General features: G+C 38.0%; 1 long non-coding RNA gene across 1 annotated transcript in view; it reads right to left on the bottom strand.

Moving 5' to 3' along the window:
* Positions 1 to 4269: 4269 nt before the first annotated feature.
* Positions 4270 to 24378, bottom strand: part of LOC129410158 (uncharacterized) — a 42514-nt gene continuing 22405 nt past the window's right edge. The window contains exons 2-3 of the long non-coding RNA XR_008632747.1: positions 4427 to 4560; positions 4270 to 4346 (exon numbers count right to left, since the gene is read on the bottom strand). This is a non-coding gene — a long non-coding RNA (uncharacterized LOC129410158). The remainder of the gene's footprint in view (positions 4347 to 4426; positions 4561 to 24378) is intronic.

Raw genomic sequence — 24378 nt, 5'->3', positions numbered from 1 at the left:
GACAGTTGTGATAAAGAGGTCAGTTGTGATAAAGGGGTCTGTTTTTTGCATTAATTTAAGATTATGATGAAATTTTTATCTGACAATGACATTTCTTACATAAAATTAAAACTGAAGAGCTATTTTAGGTCATGGAATAAGAGCGTAGGCCTGTCGCGATAACTTAATAATTTTTTAAGTGCGATATATTGCTAAGAAAACAAAAACAGAGAAGATAAACAATAATATTGCAACCAAAATGATAAAGCAGAATTAACCTCAAAAAAGTATTCTAAAAACATGAGTTGCAATTAATTAAGTAGTAGAATAAAGTAGTAGAGTGAAGTAGTAGAATGTAATACTTAAGTTAACACTGAATCAAGTTTGTATCCATAATTCGCCATAGAAGTCCATAATTCAACCTCCCAAATAAAACAGAAAAAAGTGGAACCATAGTTATGTTGACAGGCCTTTATGAGAAAACGTCACGTCCAGGGTGGCAGCCATTTTGGTAGGCAAAAACCATCTGTATCAACAAACCAACATCAAGAGTCAACATCAACATCGTCAACAGTTATCGGCAAATTTTAACTTTTCACAGTAACGTTTTTGATCCTTAACATTCAGTGACTTAGAGTAAGATGGTGAAGTCATGTCAAAACAATTAAATGCAAAACCTACTTCAAAATAAGTTGAGTTATCTCATGACAGACATACTGTCAACTGTTTACAACTGTCAACACAAACAAGCGACCCCACTGGCTTTCTGCCTACCAGCCACTGCGCACGTAAGGAAAAGTTGGATGCAAAAAAAAAAAGAAAAAAAGTTTTAGATATAAAATTAGACCTTTTTATAGACCTTTTTCAAAATGTCTGGAAGTGCTGCGATGTAGGGTTAACGTCACTCACGTTAATGTTTTTCTATGGCAAAATATCTGTGGAAATGTCTTGTGTATTTTCCAACAGCTTCATAAATCTGCCCCATCACCAAATCTTCATCCAACAAGGTCGACAAAGGACATATTCTGTCCATGAAGAATTTATCCACAACTACCAAGGTAAGAAAGACGAAAACGTAAAGGTGAACAACGACTAGCATTAGTGAACTACTCCTGAGCAAAACTAACATTATGGTGATGGGGCAGATTTATGAAGCTGGTGTAAAAATACTCAAGACATTTCCACAGATATTTTGCCATAGAAAAGCATTAACATAAGTGACGTTTACCCTACATCGCGGCACTTCCGGCTGTTGTGAAAAAGGCCTATTGAGAAGTTTTCATTAATACATAATAAATAAGTTGTTATGTAAAAAACTAAAGTGCAAGTACGGTAGCTCAGGTGGTAGAGTCTTTGCCCACTGATGTGAAGGTTGACAGTTCAAATCCCGTTCTTGACATGAACATCACAGGTTGCTAGTGTGACCCCAGCTCCCTCAGGTTAATTGTTGTGTCCTTGGCAAGACACTTAACTAACCTTACCCCCTGTGTCTGCGTTCCATTAGTACTACTACCAACAAAATAAAAGAAAATAACGCACAAATATATTCAAGATTTTTTAATTGAGAATGCAAAAAAAGTAATTAATGACTCAACTTCTGTCAGAACAGACATCACATTAGCACATGACTTCAAACTCTATTCAGGTAAAATGGGAAACTTGCTGTTGTGAAACTAATGTGTTCTACAAAAGACTTATGCCCAAATAAGCACGCTAATTAAATCAACATACAAACCCAAACAGCCTATTAACTACAAAATGAGCAAAAAAGACAGATGAGTTCTCCGTGTGCGTCCCTAAAAAGCACAGCATGCCACAAAGATGTACGGCTTGTCAACAAAGAAGGAGGCAGACCCACTTCCCACTTTCATGTTAGGGAAAAACAAAAATGAAGAGATGAATAGGAGTTAGAGTGATGGGTACATAGCAATAATACAATAAAAACATGGTTATTCAAATATTCATCACAAAGAACTCCCAAGCAGATTACACATTTAGCATTTGTCATTTTCACAAGTACAATTTCAATAATATTTTTACTGCGACGATTAAATACTGTAAATCTCAATCTGTCTAAAAGTGAAATTTTGGCACGGTTTCACATGCCCTAAAGTGCATTGTTGTTGCTTTTTTAGTAGTGGATTAAATGATAAGTGCTCAAAATCCAAAATTAATCTGATTGTATAACGTGTAGGAAAAACATGTGGCGTGACGGGATTATGTAAATAAACAATTTTTAAACTGTTGTGGGTTTGAGCTAACGGAAAATGTTACGTTTAAATAATGTTTGGATAAACTGTGAATTTAAGATGCATTTATACATATATGATGGAGGTGAGGGGCCTATTCATGTGTCTTTTTAAGATATGGCAATGGTCCTTTGTCGCCATAGCAATTAAGGGGGGGATGGTCTACTAACTGCTAAGATTTTATTGTTCTACCTGGAATGTTCCACAGTATAGAATGAAATATATCTATCCACTGAAATAAGATGTTGCTTCCACGCCAAGTTACACGTCATATCTGTGAAGAGGCGACCCCACTAACAGTAAGAATGCATAGTTTTCAAGGCATTGTTTGGAGCAATAAAATTCTAGTAAATTTATAAATGCAAGTTGGAAGAAGTTTAATGCCATACTGTTGAACATTGCACGCAAAGCAATAACATCTCCATGGAGACAAGCAGATGAAGGCCACTTTTGAAAAGTAGTGCAAAATTGACTCAGTACTCAAACACATCTCCATTTCTTGTTCAGTTCATTTGTATGTAAAATGCCCTATTGTGCCAGCGCTAATGCTTTTCAATTGCATGATTATCTTATTGTCATATTGTCAATCCTCCCTTTTTTTCTCCCATAATTATTTCTCATTATAATCCCTACGGCTTCCCTCTATGCACTTCCTCTTATCTGAAATTAGCCTGCTTTCTTTCTGTCAAGGAAAAAAAGACCTGTTGATGAGCTGTCCATTTTGGCCCCCTGCAGTGGCCCGTCCTAAAAGATCAGACCAAACGGAGGCGCGTGCCAGATAGATGACAGAAGTTGTCCATTAAGCTTAGCCGCCCCAGTCCTGGTGTGAATATTGCATTTCCATGTTTACCGCAATTACAGGCCTGTTGAGCGCTCCACCTCCCGCAGAGGCTAAAAAATGGAGGATAGAGAGAGGGAGAGAGCCCCAAGGGATGATGGGTAAAAAAATAAAAATCCTACAGAGATTCTTAAACCATATTTGGATTTAAATGGCCTATATTACACTGTTTTCTGATCTGTTATCACAAACATACCTGGAGTTGTGTTTTGTTCATTCACACGTGTTTAACACACAAAGACTACACATTTAGGCTGAGTGCTTCTCTCAAACTGAAAACACTCTTTTCCACCTCAGTTTTGTTTTAATATAGGACCTTCTCACAAAAACATATTGCAATTATATTAGATTTCACACACACACACAACAGCTTGTATTTAATTTTATTTCCTGGTTGGACACAGGCAGCAGCATAATTCCATCACTGTTAGGAATCATATTGTTAAGAAAGGCCAAAACGTGTCTAAGTTGCACACTTACTTATGATTACACTAATACAAATAATTAAAAACACTTTTATTTTGTTAAATGAAAGTTTAAATGTGCATTGTGTAACTTTTCTAGTGGAGGGTCTGTCACCTGCATGTTTCTATGAATATGCATATTGCTCTACTTAGAATGTTACACAGTATAACCTTAAATAACCCTACCTTACACTGAAAAAAAAAAAGGTTGCTGGATTTGCGTAAAAAAGTTATGGAAAGCGGTTGCATGCGATAAAATTATGTTTAGGCTTTGAAACTTATTTCGATCCCCTCTACACATATTTTTCTCAGAACATGAACAGAACTTTTTCACGTTGATGAAATTTGATAAAATCTTGCTGAATATGCATATTTATCTTATGTTACCTTATCGTGAAATGTATAAGTATGTATAATTGAATTTAATTGATCTAATTCTGTAAAAGAATACAAAAACAGTCTTTAGTTTTCCACAGTTCTGTATTGTCTTAAACAGAATCAAACACACAGAGAGCACAAGTACAGAGATACACAGTTTGGAGCTGGACAGTGTGAAGATTTATTCCAGTGAAGAAGCTCTGGTCTCTGCCTGTGGACACACGAATAACACATGATGATCACACTCTGATGATCTACTCTGTTGTACATGTTTAAATACACTTATAGCAATTATTACTACAATAACGGACCAGAACAGAATCACAAGAACATTAGAACTGTACAGTACAAACAAAACTCACCATGTGCTGTTTTTCTTCCTCTAAATGCAGTAACAGGTAGGGCATCTGGTATAAAGTCTCCTAGTGCCAAATCACCCTGTAGAAACACAATAACTGTTTCAATGGGAAGTTCATTTTGAAAAATTCTTTTAAAATCATTTTAGTTGAGTTACTTACTTTGTTCATCTGTGGTCTGTGTTTTGTTGGTTCTCAAACATCCTCCTTTTTTCTGAAACATCAACTATAACATTCATGAACTTCCCCACAGCTCCAGCAGAGCTCTGGACATCACTGTTTGTTTGTGGATGAGTCTGGAATAAACACATTCAAATCTTAGTACAACTGTCACACTCTTGTAGATGGACAGTCAAAAACAATTTGTTTCATGGAAACAGTCCTGACATTAACTCTAATTTCAAATAAAACACCACAAACATGTTTTAACAATGACGACATTCTAGATTTAAGCATGCTGGACAGAGAAAAGTAAAGTCATGTTATTGTTGTCAAATTAGTTTTTGCAATTTGAGCAACCCCTCTCAGACCATTTTTTCAGTGCATATTTATTACATTTTATAGTTTTATAGGTAAAAAATACTGACTGTGAGAAGGTGTTTCTTCTCCACAGATCTGACCTGTAACTTGGTCTGGTTTGGTCTCCATGATGATAGAAAGGTTTAATACCATACAGTGAAACATTTCAGACAAAGCGATAACAGCTCCATGGAGAAAAGCATTTGACAGACCCTCCACCTTTTTTCTTTACTTTTTTCAAACAAACTGCCACTTAACTGATGTAAAACTGATAAATATTTAGCACAGGTATTATCCCTCCAAACCAAGTAATAATTAGAAAAAACACAAAAACCTGTCATATGCACTTTAATGCCTTTAATCCTAGCACACAGGAGACATACGAGTATTTTAAGTTCAGTGGTTCATGTCCCGGTTTGATGTTTGTTGTTTAATTTATGTGCAATATGGCTCTGGGTGTGTGAGAGTGGCACTGGCTCCTCTGACAAAACTCTCTGGCTCAGGGGGCACAGGATTTGTTTCAGTCACCAGTAGAAATGTCAAAATTCAGAGGTTAAACATTATAGAGGATGTATCTCAATTTTTAATACAAAGGCTCATTTCTGGTAAGCTTAATATTGCAAGACGTTGGAGAGCATACAGGGTTCCTCAAGTCCAGAGGTACTTGCATAGACTGGCTAGAGCTACTGTCCTGATATAGGCAAATCATGATTCACTGTGTTTCTGTTTAAATGTGCTGTACCTGATTTTTATTGTCTGAGAAAAACAGAAGTAGTTCATCTGAAATGGTTTGCATTGGTCCAAACTTGTAAGTGAGTTACCTTTTCAGAGTATCCTAATTCATCCAAGACATGTTATCTATTCACCATAATGAGTTTATTAGCGCTTTTCACAAAATTCAGAAGCCATAGTAAACTTTTGCCATCAAGGTAAAAATAACAACTAGCATGCTAACTGTAAACTTCCTGATTGTCAGACAGCTTACATACTTATATTTTAAATCAATACTGGGGCAAATTTTGCACAAATACATAGGAAGAACCATCAGAAAATGTAGCCCACCCACTTTTCCTATGGGTCAGTATCCTTCATACTAGCCACTGACTGATTGACAGGTGGATTTAATCAATCACAGTGAAAGGTGAACATTCAGGTGGAACTGATATCTTTAATTATGTTTTAATAACTTATATAATGCTACAAACTACATCTGGCTCAAATGCCATATATATTTTTTATTATCAGTTTTATTAATTTTTTATGTGCCACCTACCCCTAATCTGAATGGTTATAAAAATGTGTGGGAAAACCAATTATCCATATAAATACATTGACCTAGACTCAGACTCATAAACAGAGGCTTTCTTCCTTGACTCAAGTGTGGCTCTGTAGATAAATAATGGCATTTTAAAACACATGATAATGATAGTGAATGAATCAAGCACCCGTCAAGTGCATTCTTCGCCACCTTATTATTTTAAGAGTGTTTCTTAAAAGCCTCTTCTACAAGCAGTTCAAGCTTATAAGTTTCAGGTACTATGGAAATATTTTATATGTCACAGTACATTACTCAATACATCAGAGTCAATTGCAGTTAAATGTCAACAGTCATAAAAAGATAGTTGGTATTTGAAACAAAAAATATCAGTCACAACTAATATATCAGTGAATATATTCTATAATATATTCTACTGCATAAGGAGTAACCTAGGAGTAAAAAAAAGTGTTAAGACAAACTAAGCATTCTAATAAACTGTGCCAACTTGATATTACTTGATGGCCAACTAGCAAATATTGTATAGTTGGTTTGTACTTCTTCCACGTTTTAATAACACACTTTTGGAAACTTCAAAATTAGGATATTGGCAAATAAAAGTCAACCTGAACTAGTGCATAAGAGTAAAACTGTAAACATGCCTGGTGAACATTTTGACTATTTTTAAAGTATGTTTTTATGGTCATTAAATTGGTATTATTTATTTATTTAAATTTTATTTTTTTAAGATTGTAGAATGATGATGTCCAGATTTCCATATTGATTATGTGGTATTTTCATAAGCTATATCTAAAATCTAAGATCCTCTATTACACCCTTGAATTCACAAAAAAATCTGCATCTTAATGGCATTAATTTTAGCTGCCCCTCACCTGCTTTAAATAATATTGGCCTTGTGATGTTATCTGAAACCCAGCAAGTGGAAGTTAGGGGCCTAATAATTATACAGTCTTTGCATACAGTTGTTTACAGTTGGGAATCTCAGTAATCAACGTTATTATAACTTTCCCACACTGAGGGGCAGATACCTCAGCTGAACCGAAAGCTTTGCACTTTATGAGCCATTTTATTCCCCATGTCTTTTACTTGCCCTTTTAAAGGAGTCTGGACCTAATTTCTCAAAAGCCCAAATGACAAATCGCTTGTATAAAACCAGATATTTTAAGGTGTCCCCATTTGGACGCCTGAAACCGGATCGCTCTTACCGTCTGTGAACTGAAATTGTACACATGGCTTGCTTGAGTTGGAATGAGTTGGTGATTACATTAGCAAACATCTGGTACATACAGTCTTGCTCATTATGTTGTTTAGCTCGACAATGAGAGGTCCTCTGCAAAACCCACACATTACATTAAGAACAAAAGTCACATTCAGCACAATTGATTCCATTTCGACGCAGCTGGTCAGTTAATGACAAGTACGCAGCATCTGCTAGCAATCACAAATGGAAAAAATATATACTTGCATTGTAAATAGAGCATTAGTTAAATTACAAAGTTCAAGTATAGAGACAAAATAGTCAGCTGGTTGAGGAGTCATTGAGATTTATGGCTTCCACCCGGAGGCACATGCCCTGTTTGTAGCACCCAAAGGCCCACTGTGGTCAGGATTTGTCATGCCGACCTCTCACAACTTCTTACAGGAAGAACTCCTCAAAGTTAGCCACATCCTCCATGATGCTGTGCTCTTGCCATTAGCACCCTGTTGGATCTGCATAATTACACTGTAAAAACTAGGGGTGGAGGTAATAAAATGGCCAAGTTGTTAAAATGAAGAGAGCCTTGGGGGACAAGTTGAGAAAATTAAGTTTTACAATACAAATAAAATTATTTGGACATTTTTATGGTTTACTTTCCATTTTATGAAAGTCTCTGGTGGCAGGTCTGCCACCTGCTTGTCTCCATGGAGATGCTACTGTTTTGCCTGAAATGTTCAGAGTATGAATGCTGTACTGTGGAACATTTCAGGATAAGAGGTAGTTTTGTTATCTTCAAGGAGGCAAGTTGGTAATGCCGGTCCAAGTGACACGTCACATCTGTGGAATGACGCATGAAATGTATTAATAATAAATAAACCTGTTTAGTGCCATATAGTGCAACATTCCAGTCAAAGCAATAACATCATGAAGTAAGTGGATGTCACTCCTTCCACAATGCACCAAAGTTTTAATATTTTGTAAGTTGACTCATAGATTTTTGTTGCATTACTTGTAATGCTTCACATTGGGCAAATTACACAAGTAAAAACATGTCAACTTATTTTTCCTGGTACTAAACCTCTAAATTCAAACAGCATCAAGTTGACAGTTGCGCACCCTTAGCATTTACTAATTAAAATGAAATGTTGAATGCACACGCAGAACAGCAAAAATAATAGAATGTTTGCTCACAGGTGACAAGCTCTGACTGAAAAGATTCATGAGCATAAAAAGGAATTGTTTCTCCTGCCCTTGAACATCGCCAGATTAATCCCAATGAACGTGGCAGCTCAAAACACAAGGAGTCACTCAAAGGACCCAGAATTACAAAAGTGAAGAAAAACAAGGTTACAACCAATTCAAAACACTATTGAATGGAAAAATATATTTTAAAAAGTGCCAATAATCTTTTAACCTCTTCACAGGAAAACTTGGAACTGTCCTTCAATTTTCCTCTTTGCATGACTTCAGAAATATAACAAATGCTTTCAGTATGAATAAATGGATGCAACACAATTAAGATTTGACTTTTTCAATTGAAATTTCCAGAGACCGGGTCACAGAAAGGACAGTGTCATGACCAGAAGGTGGGCATAAGAAACACAGCTCAGAGCGACAGCAAACTGGATGAGATGTAACAGCCGGAGGTAGAGAATGCTCCAGACTGTGGCTTTAATGTGTCATCTGACTGAGCCAAGCTGTTCCCGCTGGCATGGAACTTTAGAAGTCTACTTTTAACATAATATTACAGTTTTAAGAAGTCTCATTTTGTTGACATTTACATACAAGTCACATACGCACAATCATTTGGTAGAACAGAAAAAGGTTGACTAACACATACTAGTATAGTGCCCTGAAGAACTACTACACTCCTGTGTAGATATGAGGGGAAAAAAAGATCTTAAATAGGTCATTGAGAAACTTTTCAGGGGGTGTGTACACCTCCAGTTTGGAATGTTCCACAGTTTGACAGTTAACATATCCGTCACTTATTTAATTATGAGTGTTTTTATTGCTGAAAAAATACCTTCAAAAACATGCCTTCTAGCGGGGGTCACCTCTCCACAGGTCAAACACGTAACCTAATGTTATATAGTATTATATATGCTGCTTGTACTGCTTGTTTCCATTGTCATGTCATATGAGGCAAAGCAATTACATATCTATGAAAGCAAGCAGGTCGCCCCCAGAACTATTGAATGCTTAAAATATGGCTTTAATCTTTGTTAGGAATTGTGGGTTTAACTGTCTAACTAGGATTAATGATCTGTCCATTTACCCTTCGTTGGGATGGATGCAAAAGGTTTGTGACCTGGTATGAACCATAACTCAAGTCAGTCTTGGTTAAATAGCATTGGAACATGCGGTCACCCAGTTCTTTTCTCGAGTTAGCCACCAAATCACCAGCTTGCTAGCTTGCCTAACCAACACGAAATAAACTGTATATTCACTTTCACTTCATCCCAGATAATAATTAAACTTCCATCTCTGTGGGTCATTTTGGATGGCATGCTCTTCCCACCACTGAACACCAAATGCCACTTTGGCTTGACTTAAGCCTTGGCATTTCCTAGTGCTCCTCTGTGCCATTATTCCAGTCAAACGGGAACTGATGGTGGTGGCATACACGCTGCTTTCCAGTTCACACAAGCCTAGTCACCGCGTTAAAACCACAACCCACTAACTCTGCCAGGAAGAGGTCAAATTAATGCCTGACTTTGCACTGCGCACTTGACAACACAGCAACACGATTTCCATTGCCCTTAACTTTCCCTAGCCATTCAGACTCATTTGCATAATAAACTCTTCCCTTATGAAACCAATGACAGATGGCACCACTGGCTTTAGCTGCAGCACTGAGCGGGAATGTGAGGGGAATGGTGAGGAAGTGTGCTGGTAATATAAACACATACACACACACATACGCAATAATACCATAATTATCCCGGGCACTGGCCTTGGCACTAACCCGGGGAAAACCCTGATGTGCCAACTTTACTGCACCCACTGACCTATGCTAGCAACAGCATGGGAGAGGCACCATCATACATACATAAATATAAAGAGAAGAAGTAGGATTTATGCATAGGCACGCTCGCATACAGAAAGCAAATGGAGAAGTAGAATGTTAAAAGTTAGCTTAATCTTACTCTGGATTAGTTTGTTCACCTTTTATAGTCGAGGTTCACTAAAAGTTTTAAAAGGGATTTACTGTAATATTTTCACATATCTTGTAAAATTTGCTCAATAATTTTAGTTACAATAATGTCAACTTTGATTTATAGCTGCAGTCTAACTTTTATTAGCACTGATAATAACATATAATGTGCTCAAATTGGGCTGGATGCTGGGTCACAAGCTGGTACTACACAGAATCAAAATATGGGCATAGATGACATATTCTTTACTTCCAACTCCTCCTGGTGGCTGGCAACAGTGTGGTTCTAAAACTGCCTATGCTTGTCCAAGCATGTGGTTTGTTGAAAACCATTGGACTATCCAGGACATGGTGCCACATTAGAGAGAATGGACTAAGTGGACTAATTTCCAACTGAAGCACCCTCACCCATGGTTCAGGTACAGGGCAGATTCCCAACATGAGCATAGTGGGCAGTGGGCTCTACCCCATAGTAAGGTTCGACTCCAGGGAATACCTCTTTGGTTTTTGCACATTTCTCCTATTTGGATGGGTTTTCTAGCCAGGCTGGTGCCACCTAGTGCCTCCGCTCAATTTCATTTCTCTCCAGTGACTAGATCAGGAATCAAAATACACTAGACGCCATACATTTTGTGTTGGCCATGAGTCCCGAGATTGAGGATTTAAAGACAGAACAAAGAGAAAGTTTAGTGAAATTTATCAAGGAATTTTATTCTTCCTACGGGATTTGGGAAAATATACCAGTTAGCCCCATTATTGGCGCATTACATAGCAATAGCCAAATTACAAATTACATACCATAGTCAAATAGCAGCGATGGGTTAAATGAAAAAGTACCCGCCTACTATCGAGCAAATGAATTCTAATGCTGCGAGGTCAGACGGTTTCTACGAAGTGAAACCGGCTGATGAATTAGGCTAGGTTTTTTTTCATCAACCCAACATTTTCTAGCTGAGGTACTCCTGGTCAAACCTGGCTCAAGATCTGTAGGTCCCAGGGTACACTGCTCCTGACAGGTTGCTCCAGTGGCACTAAGGGATGGGTCAAATACAGAGGCCAAATTTTCCTATGGGGACTCAAGTGTACTATAACTTTATAAAGTGTATAAGTATAAGGCTCCTCAAAGTTTCATCTAAAGATGTTCCCAGAAGACCTGCATTGTAGATTGTTGGGTAAAAGATGGATGCTTCGGTCTCAAGTGTTTTCAGTAGTAAAATCCTCACCACCTCAAGAGGCATCCAAAATTCACCAAACACACAAATATATCTTGCATATATTATAGTGTTATTACATTTGCATTAATTTATCAAACTCTACTTTCTAAAAACAACATTAGGCTGCCTGCAATTATTAGCCTATCGTAGTTTTTTGTTTTACATCAAACTTGGAACAAATCAGGAAATAAATATTTTTGTGGAATGTTTCAATATCCAAATGGAGCCAATGTAGTTAATTAGGATGAGGATTAAGCTGTTTTCTGAACTCAATCCATGCTTGTTAGACCACATTTGGTATGGACTAAAACATAATTACACTTTAGTTCTAGTAAAACTTTTAATAATAGAGCTATAATTTAAACGATACACTTATTAAAATATCTCATAAAGCTACTCCATACTTCCAAATATGACTAATATTCGGATAATAATTAAACTCATCGTATCATTACTGCATATGATAGGGATTAGCGCTTTACAGTTGAATGCTTATGACTTAGCTACAGCTTTGGAAATACTTTGAAGAGGGAGAATCGCTTTATTGCTTCTTAACTTCATAATCCAATCCATTTTAGGAAACGCCAACCCACTATTTAAGACAATTTAAGCCTTAGAAAATAGATGCACATTTCAAGTCAGTTTCTTATGACCTGCGGCAACTCCATATCTATCCTCTCTCTCTCTTTCTTTTTCTTTTTCTCTCTCTCCCTTTCATTCTCTCTCTCTCCCTAGTTGTGTGAAGGGATGGTGATGGTGGTTAGAGCGTGTCTGTATGTTGAGCTTGAGTTATCCTCGTAAAGCTCTGGGCCTGATTATCCAGCAGTGACTCATCCAGGCAGAGAGAGAGAGAGAGAGAAAGAGAGAGAAAGAGAGAGAGGAGGCGGGGTGAGGGGGTGGGGGGGATAGAGAGGTGAACTCAGTGCACAAGAACCCAACAACCAGGCCAGTGGTAACACGGCTATAAACAGCATGAAGTTAAACTGAACTAGGACTCTTGGAAAAAAAAAAAAAAAAAGCAGACAGTGCAATCCTCGACCTGGACACAAATCTGGGATCAGGGCAGTTGCAATGACACAGCAGAGGTGTAGTCCTGGGTCAAGTACAGGTAGTATATAAAGTAATTTTGGTAGTTGTGTTGAGTATTGATTATGATTTATAAAAAAATATATATATATACACTTACAGGTCCTATATTATGCAAAATCATCAGTGATTCTAGTGTGTAAGGAGTTTAAAAAACGGTGGAGCGCATGACATCACAAGTGTTTTCCGTATGAGGGAAGATCTCAGCCTAAAAATGCAGGGTTTGTGTGTTTGAATGAAACAAAACACAACTCCAGGTATGTTTATGATGAGGAAACATTATAAGACACAGAACATAAGTAATATGGGCCAATTATGATTCAGAATGCCATAACATCATGACCACTTGCACTGTTGATGGTTTACTGTCTAAAGACAACCTTTGAAAATGCAGCCATATACTGTAATCTAAATACTGTAATATACTGCACTGAGTGTTTAGGTTGATGTTGTTGTCAGTGAACAAGCATTAACAGCATTAGCAGCATTTCACTTACATTAGCTCCTTAAGCCAGACCAGCTTTAATTCCCTACACAAGGCGGATGTTGAAGTCACCTCGATTGGGTGCAGATAGGTTATAGGTGAAAACAGACATTTTTGAGCACTCACACCTTGAAAAGGACAGTGAAGGAACATTCAAACATGCAGGAATCAATCAATATACAAGTAAGTTTATGGTGTGACAACACAAACACAAGTTCATAAAAAGTTTAGTTTACATAATATGTATGTTACATAATATGTTTTACATTTTATACACAATATAATAGTCCTGAGATTAAAGGGGTTAATCTGTGGACTATTATAATGTGTATAAAATGTATTGTAAATAAAATATAATAATACTTATTTCAAACATAATATTCACATTTGGCTTAACTGATTTACATTAAAAGGTGCATTGCATAACTTTTCTGGAGGAGGGTCCATTACGTGCTTTGCTGGAATGTTCCACAGTATGACTATTTAACAGCTGCACCTTACATTTATTCAGTTACAGGTGGTTTTATAGCTCAAAAATACCTAGAAAAACAGGCATTCTGATTGTGAGCAGGGTTGCCTCTCCACAGATCTGACCCATACTGTCTGACTGACCCTCCACCAGAAAAGTTACACAATGCACCTTTAATATTATTGCAACCTGCTCATCATAACTATGCAAGATTGCAATTTTCGCCCCTCATCTCATTCTCTCACCAAGCGGTACATGTCAGGCCATATAATTAACTTGCTAATGTAGTCAGTAATCACAGGGAGAAGAGGGACAGAGGAGCAAATAACAAAAACAACATGCTGCCGCGGACAGACCCACAGCCAGCAGGCTTTGTTGACACCAGAGTGCCGAGCGGACACAGTAAAGTTGCGTAACATTTCCAACACAGCGCGCACGGGGAGTGGCATTTAAGATTGTCCAGACAGGGGGTCCGCAGTGAAGACAAAACACATGTTGACATGATCACACATACACCGTCATGTGCATTAAACCAGCCTCCAATGACTATTTACATAAGATAAACAATTTAAGGGAAACTGGGAGTTTTGGAGCTAATGATTAAAACTAAGTTACAAAGTTAATTTTAAACAAATGCTTTTCAGTGTGCTGGATTTATTTGGTTGGATGTTTTATTCTGTTAGTTGGTCGGTTTACTAACTTATAAGAAACAGCTGATGAAAGTGTACAGGAAAAACAGTCAATGTCCAAGCCTATTTTTAGGAGTAGATGCCAGACACAGCATTATTGTTTGTTTATTTTATAATGTTGTGAGACCTTTTCAATGTTCAATAGCATGTATCTGACCTTGAAGTTTAAAGGGCATTTATTTTCTGAACTTTTTTTAATGCTCTGTATGCCACAACGTATATGTCAAAATATTGTGGGGACAAATATTACCTTGTGGCTTAGTTAATGATGACATCTAAAAAGCACCAGTAGATGGCACTAAGCCTGCATCTGGTGGCGCTGCAAAAACAAAAGCAGTTTGTAACAAGTTCAAACAAAGTCCGCTAATGCTACATTTTCCTAGCCAGTCTGGCGCCACCTAGTGCTTCTGCTCAATTTCATTTCTCTCCAGCGACTAGGTCAGGAATCAGAATACATTAGACGGTTTGCAAGAATCCCGGAAGTTGTAGACCATGCACCTGCCAATTAGTGAAGAGCTGTGAAGCCATGGCGTCAAACTCAAGCGTCTGTCTGAGTCCCTTTTGTGGAACAGTAAACAAAGCGATCAAGATGAATGTAGACGAAGCCAAACATTCTGTGCTGGCAATGATTCCCAAGATCGAGGATTTAAAGCTGGAACAAAGAGAATGTTTGGTGAATTTTATCAAGGGGAAAGATGTTATTGCCCTTCTTCCTACAGGATTTGGTGCATTACATACGTCACGACCAAATAGCAGCGAGTGGTTAAATTAAAATGTACCCGCCTACTGTCGAGCAAATGTATCCTAATGCTGTGAGGTAAGACAGTTTCCACAAAGTGAAACTGGGTGATGAAACAGGCTAACACTTTCCTGCACAATTTGAGCAGTAAAATGAGAAAGCATATAGCCTTTATAACAAGGCTCTTAAGTAAATGTGCCAGATCACAGAAACTTGAAATAAAATAAACTAAAATAAATTAATAGGAAAAAAAAATCAGAACAGGTACATTTTATGAGCATTTCAACTTGATTAAAAGCAAAGCAAAAAAGTGTAAAGAAAGTAAATGAAGACAATTCACTTCCATAACTTGTGTGGTTGTTTTTGAGCTAAACCTACAATGTCCCAAAACTAACAAAAATGCATTCATACTTCCTGCAATGTTTTTAAAACCCAGTAGTACTGAACATGCATTCTTTAATCGAGCAACACTATTTCACACATTCTTTCACTTAATTCTTTTTCATCATGTACAATATATTTAATACATGGACTTCCAGCAAATGCAAAGAGTAAATTCCATGGCAGTTTTCCTCCATAGAGCTTCCCTGAAAAATATAGCATAGGTAGAGAGATTTAGAGCGGCTGTAAAATTCTCCATAGGCTGTCAGGTATGAGAATTAAAAACCACCGCGGCAGATTGAGTCATTTACATATTAATTCCGCTATTCAACAAGACCTTTGCCCTATGGATGGAAATAAAGAAGTCCTTCAAACTTTTTCGTCCCTTTAGGTTTTTCTATCATTTGTCAATTTGCCAACTTTAAATTAATTTAAAGATTTCTGCATTCTTTGAAAAAATTCTTTGAGTGAGTACAATTTGACTAACCTGACTCAAGGCAGGTTGTGTGTCCTCTGAATTGAGTTCTACACATTTATCAATCTGCAACGTATTTCACTGCAAGCAACTGTGAAAAGGTGAATCGTCATGACAAATATTTGAATCCAATTGGTCAAAGTGTCACTACAGTGGAACAAGCTGAAAAAAAATCACTTTTGTTACATCGAGTTGAGAGAAAAAGCACAGATAACTTCCTTGTGTGCAAAATGTGCAAAGCTTCTTCTTCAGCACCATTTTTCATTAAAATTTATTTATTTTTTGCTAAACTAGCTTAAAAAAAAATTTGTTGTCATCACTATATTTGTTTTGGTTTGTTTGGGCGTTTCACCTTTGGCTTCTGCCCAAACCACAATGAGGTTCTGTGATTGGTCTGAGAATCCATGCAATTTTACAACTTGACTGCATGGACCTATTAAAATAACTGGATAGGGTATTGCTGCTTGTAGCTGCTTCCAGTTGATGTAGTGGCCAATCACTGGAACTTCAGCAGAAAAAATCCCATGGGCTGAGAGAGGATTTTTCTGGTAGGGCGCAATGTAATTACAAACTGCCCGTGTTCGGCCGACAGGGCACCTACAACTTTCAAAAATGTTGGATATGTTGGCGATTTTTACCTATTTTTAGACCATAAACTTTTTCTGAGCCCAAAACCCTTCAGTTGTCTTAAAAAAAAAAAAGTTTAGCTCGTTAGCTCTGGCTCCACTCTGCTCTGGCTCTTCTTGCTCCGATTGGTCAAAGCGATCATGTGATACATAAGCCGGCGGTCTGTGCGTGCGCTCGTGTGCATTTGTGTGTTCCCGCAGGAAAAAAGAGCATTACTGCACATGCTCAGTCAGCCCAGAGCCACCGGAAGTACATAGCCCAGCTAGGCTAATCTGGAATCATGCGCCACTGAGCTTGGCACATTGACTTGAATGAGCGGCCATTTTGAAACCCCAGGGCTTGGTTGACTGCTATACGTACAAATATCTATGGAATTTTTTATGCCAAAGTGACTTTCTGAAGTTTAAACCCATAATGTTATAACATCTTTAAAATAGCTTTAGCTTCATACAAACTATTAAAATTTTCAGTGTGCTAGCAAATGCAGTTCTACCGTCCACTGCTGGTATTTCATGTTGTTGAATATGATTTTGGATAATATCCAAGAGGCATCATTATTTAGGGCATCCAACAAAAAAATAACAAAGCTAAGGTGCAGTGGTGATTAAAGCAGGGGCCCCAGAAGAACATGGGGGAGGGGGTCCCCTAGCAACAACTTTCAGTGTACGTATTCGACCAAATAAACTTTTGCCCAGTTGACAAATTGAATTTCTCCTTTTGCCAACTTTCAGTACAGTAAAAAACTGCCTTCTCAGGGATGTCATTTTGTGAACATATATTGCAGCACCAGCTTATATGTCACATACCATGATGATTGTTAAAACAGACTTTGCCGACATTAAAAGACTATTCACAAAGTTGACATAAAAGCTTTCCATTCTACAGTAATTTACCGGCTTACTAGAGATTTAGCATTACTTGCTTTGTAGCTAAATAAAATAAGGTGCCTGATTAGTGCATTAAAAGCATTTCAGATCCAAAAACATGAAATCATGTTAGACCATTATTGGAAAATCAAGATTCATATGCATTCACACTGAACTGCATAGTAAATACACTAATAAGCCTCATTCACTTAAATGTGGACAAGTAGACAAGAAAACAAACTCTGCTAAGGTGCCCAAAATAGTTCCAAAAGCCAGAATTATGCACAGTATAGAACCTCTAAGTGAAAGACTTTCTAACACTATAACTTTTTTTGACTTAGGGCATTTTTCGAAAGTTGCATGCTGCTCCCAACTACTTTTTATTTTAATTGACATGCTCTTGTGTTTCTTTTAAAACATCATTCCTTCCCCTGCAGCTGTAGTCCTTTCAACCCAAAGTTTTAAGTCATGTTTGCTCCGGTTGAGTACTCTAGCAGGCTTTTCACTTCTATACTCTTAGTCTACACATACACGCACACACTTTTCTGCTTTTTTTGAGACTGATTAAATAGGACCGGGCGCCGTTCTCACAGCACAAACTGTCACCACAGCGAGAGGTCAAACAGCAACAGTAACACAGCTTATATAAGTCATAATAACAGAGGCAGGGGTGAGGGAGGGCAGCCGTGCGAGGCTGAGAGCATGTGGGCAGAGTTGGCAAAAGGAGCACATACATGGACCCTTTGTTAGGTTTTCAATTATGTCAACTTTTTTATGACAATGGAGATTCATGTTTGTTTAGATTTATATGTAATTTAGACATGAATCTGGGACGGAGACATGACAAGATTCTCATTTTCCATTAAGACAGTGCACCATGCCTATATGTTGATCCTGTTATTACTCAGGAGAATTCAGATTGTATGAAGAGGTCAATGGGTTTGTAATGCTTATCCTCAATGTGTGTTTCATTTCTCATTTATAAACAGGGTTATACTCAGTACTCCTCAGTTACATTTACTTGAGAAACGTTTAATAACATTTTACTACTCAGTGTCGTTCAGACACCATACTAGACTCCTACAAGAGTAAAACATTGTACAAGCACTTACTTGAGTTTATTCTCTCACTGTGAATAAGTCTATAAGTAGCCTGGGATAACAAATACGTATACTATTTAAAGGTACCATCTGTAACTAGACTGGCCAAGCTGATCATGTTGCTTTCTCACACTTCACCACTAGATGCTATCTACATTGCATCTATCTGATAGTGTGCCAGCTTTGGCCTGAACAAAGGCCAGGTTAAGTGGAGGGGTAACTGGTAACAAAACAAACAACAACAACAACAAAAAAACACTACAAACTAATAAACCTACGGGCAGAAGCATTAGGAGTGAACTCAAAAAATGTGTTGATTTGATAAATAAGTGGAAGAAAATGTAATTTAAAATAAAAAAAATACATACATACATAAATGAAGAAAGAAGTACACAAATTCACAAGTAAAACTGGAGCTGGACTTGAAGCACCCAGGCCAACGCCTAGTCAGGGATACAGGTCATGGGACTAAATGAAAACTTAGATGCAATTAGATCGGACTTATAGCCAAGGTGCTAAGAAAAAATATACGTGCAAAGTGAAGGAGTGAATGATTCAGGGAGACAGGTTTTTCCAGGGGACTGCGGACACTGTAATGTCACGTCACAAGAGGACAGAGTGATAGAGGCCACTACAGGACGAGGTGAGCAGGGGTGGGAGGGAGTGAGAGAGAGAGGGAGGGACACTTCTGATAAGAAGAAGCTAAAGAGGTCAGAGCGCAAGTTTCTGGGTCAGAGCGCATTAAACAAGCGAGTGGCGGCAGAGTCGTCGTCCTCCTCCGAACCCCCATGGCGACGCGGCAACATGGACAGGCTTCAGCCAACTGTGACCACACATTAGGCACATACTGCGAGCCTTACAGACAGTGCTCAGGGCGTCAACACATACACTTGCCCTTTATTGTAATCCTCAGCATATATACGGACCGGCCAAGACCTACATCCAAAGAAGTCAGCGGTGCGGAGGGGCAGAAGTGTGTGCGTTGACTGGCACAAATGCTAACCTTAACTCTCATCTGTAATGGTCTTAGGAACACTGCTCAGGGCGTAAACACTGCTAGGTAACACGTACAGGACATGGTATGGAATATATATATATATATATATATATATATATATATATATATATAATGAGAGAGGGGGAGAAATGATTTGCAAGTCATTGAGTTGTCACCAGTGTGCGCTTCATTTTGACTGTCGGAGCGATTTAGCCCTGGACTACTCTAAGAATTGGAACATGGCCATTTAAGCTGATGGGAATTTGCTCATTCTATATGTGCATGGTGGCATGACAGTCACGCAAGGAGTCGAATGGTTAAGATGCATTTTGGGAAATCATTTGTGTTGGATGTGAGGTAAAGTGGTGCTGACAGGTAAGTGGTGGCCCACTGGCAACAACTGGTGACTGAGGCCACTGACCATGAAATTATGTGCAATGTTCAAATCCTAGAGGTGAGTCTATTATGTTAGATCCTCAATTTTCTCAAGGCATTTTAGAATTTGTTTGTAAATGGAACAGGAGAAGAATACCAACGTGTATGTAGAATAAAATACTGGCATCCATCATAGAATTGTAAATCCATGAAATGTTACAAGAATAAATTTGAAGACAGCAAACCATTTAAATTGGCATTACCCAATTTTTGTAGCAGAGCAAAATTTGTTTTACCCCAGGAAAGACTTATTGGAGAAGAAAGAATAAATGTACTTGTCCCAGTAGGGAAATTTGACCTCTGTATCATCTGACTCATCCTTCAGTGTCGTTGGGGCATCTCTCCTCAGGAGCACTGGGGCAGCGGTGGCGCACCCAGGACCTATCTCTGTGATCTTGTTGCTAGGCTTGGTCAGGACTAGCTTAGCTGGAGGATTTTACCTGTGGTGCATGTTTTGGTCTGATGGGGGAAACTGGAGTGCCATGAGGAAAGCCATCTAGACACAGGGAGAACATGTAAACTCCACACAAAAAGGCCCAAGTCACTAGGGGATTGAACCCTGAAACTTCTTGCTGTGAAGCCACTCAGCTGCATAGTTTTGTTTTTGTTTGTTTTTGTGTTGAATTAGTATGAGACCGCTGTCTGTGTTTTATCTTTCAAAAATCAAGAAGAGCACTGTAAGCTTGCTAGTTGTTGGAATAACTTTAACCCTGTGCAAACTGTTAAATAAACTAGTTGTGTTTTTCACATTTGAAGACAGTAAAAATCAGGTACAGCACCTTTAAAAATGTGAGCAAAGCTATATAATGAGAAGTAAACATAGCAACCCTTGCCTTACCTTGCTGTACCTGTAATGATATACATTTATTCAGACATTTTGAGTAATCACAAGCCAAAACTAAATGGCAGGATTTAGTTATAGTGGAAATCTGATATACAATGTGGCCAAATCAACTTAAGACTCACAACTTGCTGATGGCAAAATACAGTCCCTGACAAAAGTCTTGTCGCTTATCCACTTTGTAGAAACAAAAGCTTATAAACTGACTTTAAATTAATTTATTGGTTTTAGGAATGTCTCATATGAAAGCTAAAACCCTCCCAAATTATGCTCAATATACTAAAATAAATTTACTTCACTGAAGAAAGATTGATGAATTAATGAACACAGAAAGGTCAGGACAAAAGTTTTGTCGCCTACAGAAAATTGAACAAATAATTTACTTCAAATACAAAAATATGTTGCATAATGTCAGTGAATGAAGTAATGGTGCTGTGAGATCCATATTTAATATCTTGTATGACTTCCATGAGCTTGAAGGACCATCCATGCGGTTCGACAATGATTCATACAATTTGTTAATGAAGTCATCAGGAATAGCAAAGAAAGCGTCTTACATGCCTCCCAGAGTTCATCAAGATTCTTTGGTTTTGCCTTTGATGCTTCTTCTTTCATTCTACCCCAGACTTGCTCAATGATGTTCATGTCTGGTGACTGGGCTGGCCAGTCCTGGAGCACCTTGATCTTCTTCGCTTTGAAAAACTTTGATGTAGAGACAGAAGTATGCGATGGAGCGCCATCCTGCTGCAAAATTTGACCCCCTTTATGGTTGGGAATGTAAGAGGAGCTAATACTTCTTGATATTTTAGGCTATTGATATTACCTTCCACCCTGCAAATGTCTCGCACAACCCCATACTGGATGGAACCACAGACCATGATTTTTCCAATACCAAACTTAACTGTTTTCTGGGTGAATCTTGGATCCATGCGGGCTCCAGTAGGTCTCCTGCAATATTTGTGGTGGCTGTGATGTAATTCAACCGAGGATTCATCTGAGAAATCCACCTTCTACCACTTTTCCAGTGTCCATCCTTTTAAGCAGGCTGTGGGCCTTGGCAAATGCCACACGTTTTTTTAATTGCCTTTTGTTTAGTGCTGGTTTCTGTGCACTGATTCGACCATGGAGGCCATTTCGAGACAGAATTCTACAAACTGTTCTGGTTGACACAGGGACTTGAGGTGACCAGGCCTGGTGGAGTCTGCTGCAGTGGAAAAGGGGCCTTGGATTTTTAAATCAACAAACGGTCCTCCTGAGCAGTTGTCTTGTGGGGTCTGCCGGACCTGAGCTTGTCAAAAACATCTCCAGTCATTTCAGATCTTTTTCTTATTCTTTGTACTTGACGCTGAGACACATTGAAGGTGTCAGCCACCTCAGAAGTGGATCTGGTCTTCAGCCTATTGATAATTAACGCTTTGGTCTCAGGGTGGATCTTAGGCATGTTGTCAGAGGTCAAGTTGCAGTTGATGTGAAGGTCTGGTGTGCTGAGGTTCTTTTTATACACAAACACTAACTGACTGATCAGTAACTGATCACAGATGAGGCTGTAATCTAGGATTGGGTGCATCATATGACAATGTGACAAGACTTTTGTCTTGCCAAAATCTGACCTTTCTGTGTTCATTAAATGATCAATCTTTCTTCAGTGAAGCAAATTTATTTTAGTATATTGAGCATAATTTGGGAGGGTTTTAGCTTTCATGAGACATTTCTAAAACCAATCGATTAATTTAAAGTCAGGTTATAAGCTTTTGTTTCTACAAAATGGATAAGCGACAAGACTTTTGTCAGGGACTGTATGACCTCGGGAAGCAATTATAGCCTACTGAGGTCGTAAGAGTCAAACCATGCATGCATGCATGCTAATCATAAATATAAATAATAAAATTGACAAAACATATTATTCAATTAGTTACTGAAGAGTTCCTCCAAGCTGCTGATCCCTAAGTGTACTATTTGTCACTGACAGTGGTTGCAAACAGATTGAATGCGACTTCATTTCATTAGTCTTGACAAAGCTTCTGTGCAGCCCCAGGGGACGGAGGGCTGATTGATGGCTTACATAACACAAGTCAGGTTTTACTATTTAGCTCCCATTCTTTCCATTTAAGCCATTGTAAAGCCACTCTAAGCATTGGGATCAGTGGACAGCCCGAGTGAATACCTGAGGACTAATGCCATGACGACTGGAGCCTTGACTGACTCTGACTATGCAAAATGCCTTCTCGGGATAGACTACACAGTTGCAGTTTGTTTTGTGCTTGTCTTGTTGGTTGGTGATATCCAGACTTATGAACAAAGTGTGACCAAATACAAAAGATATATAACACTGAAGAATGAAGTGGAATCTCACATGCTAAAGTGATCTCAACTAAAAGATTAAGAAAAAAAAGAGAAGCTGTATTCTCACAAATCACCACTAGATGCTATCTACATTACAGCTGTCTGGCAGGGTGCAAGTTTTGGCCTGACAGAAGAAGACCAGAGAGTATATCCTGAGCCTGAAAAAAGGCCAGATAAAGAGAAGGGGAACAGGTTTCAAATCTCGTAAAGAAAATTCTATTGCACTTAGTACACTTAGTAGAAAATAGCTTTCATTTTATCAATCCTAATTCTGTTAAGACTGAGAATATTTGAAAATGTGACACTAAATTATGATTCACAAGAATGTGCTGTTAAATTTTATGGGCTTTCTTCAAAATAAAATAAAAGATAATGATAAAAATGCACAGTATATATTAAGTCATGTTCACTTCAGTTGAGTTGTGTTACTGGCAACTAAAAGAGCAAAGGTTAACCAAAACAAAATTACCCAATCTTTTTTCCCAGTTATGTCTTTCTTACGTACTATTTAACAACATGGGGTAAATCACAGCCAACAACTTGTAAAAACTTGCCTATAACCTCCCTCGCTTGAGAAACTGCCCATCGGGAATGACATGTTCATCCATGAGGATCCCACTCCCGATGTGTCACCCTTTAAACAGCTTTACACATCAGCACACTGTCTTGGCAACCAGCGCCTCTCCTCAACATTTGTGAAGACATCGCATGACTCAAATTTCTCTCATCTGACATCACAGTGTGCTCATTCTGCCCTGATGGATGCTATAATCCCCATGACTAACAGTGGTACTAAGGTATTCCACTTTAGATTGACTAATTAGCAAAAAGTTAGAATTTTTTTTAATATTTTCTGTAATGCAATGTGGATGTCTTGCTTCATCAGCTGATACCAATTCCTGATATTTGATTTGCTGCTCTAGCTCATAACTAATATTTGCCACTGATATCACAATCTGAAAAATACTCAATCTGAAAATCTATAGAAACCCACCTAAATTGATGTTAAATTATAGTAACAAATGAACTAGAAATGACAAATGAAAATATTAGCACTAAGTATTAAATATAATTTTGATTTGAACCCCACTGATGCCAAACGCCCAACTATTTTAAGGTAAATGAACCTGGTGAGAATATGGCTTACTGGAAGGATCATTTAAGGATAAAGGTCTTTTGGGAAGCTATTAAGATATTAACTCAACTTAAACCCCATCA

This window comes from Boleophthalmus pectinirostris, unplaced genomic scaffold, assembly GCF_026225935.1.
Source record: "Boleophthalmus pectinirostris isolate CB_2022bp ecotype Guang Dong unplaced genomic scaffold, ASM2622593v1 HiC_scaffold_21, whole genome shotgun sequence".
Taxonomy (NCBI): domain Eukaryota; kingdom Metazoa; phylum Chordata; class Actinopteri; order Gobiiformes; family Gobiidae; genus Boleophthalmus; species Boleophthalmus pectinirostris.
The sequence above is the reverse complement of the archived record's forward strand: the minus strand, read 5'-3'. Positions and strand labels throughout refer to the sequence as shown.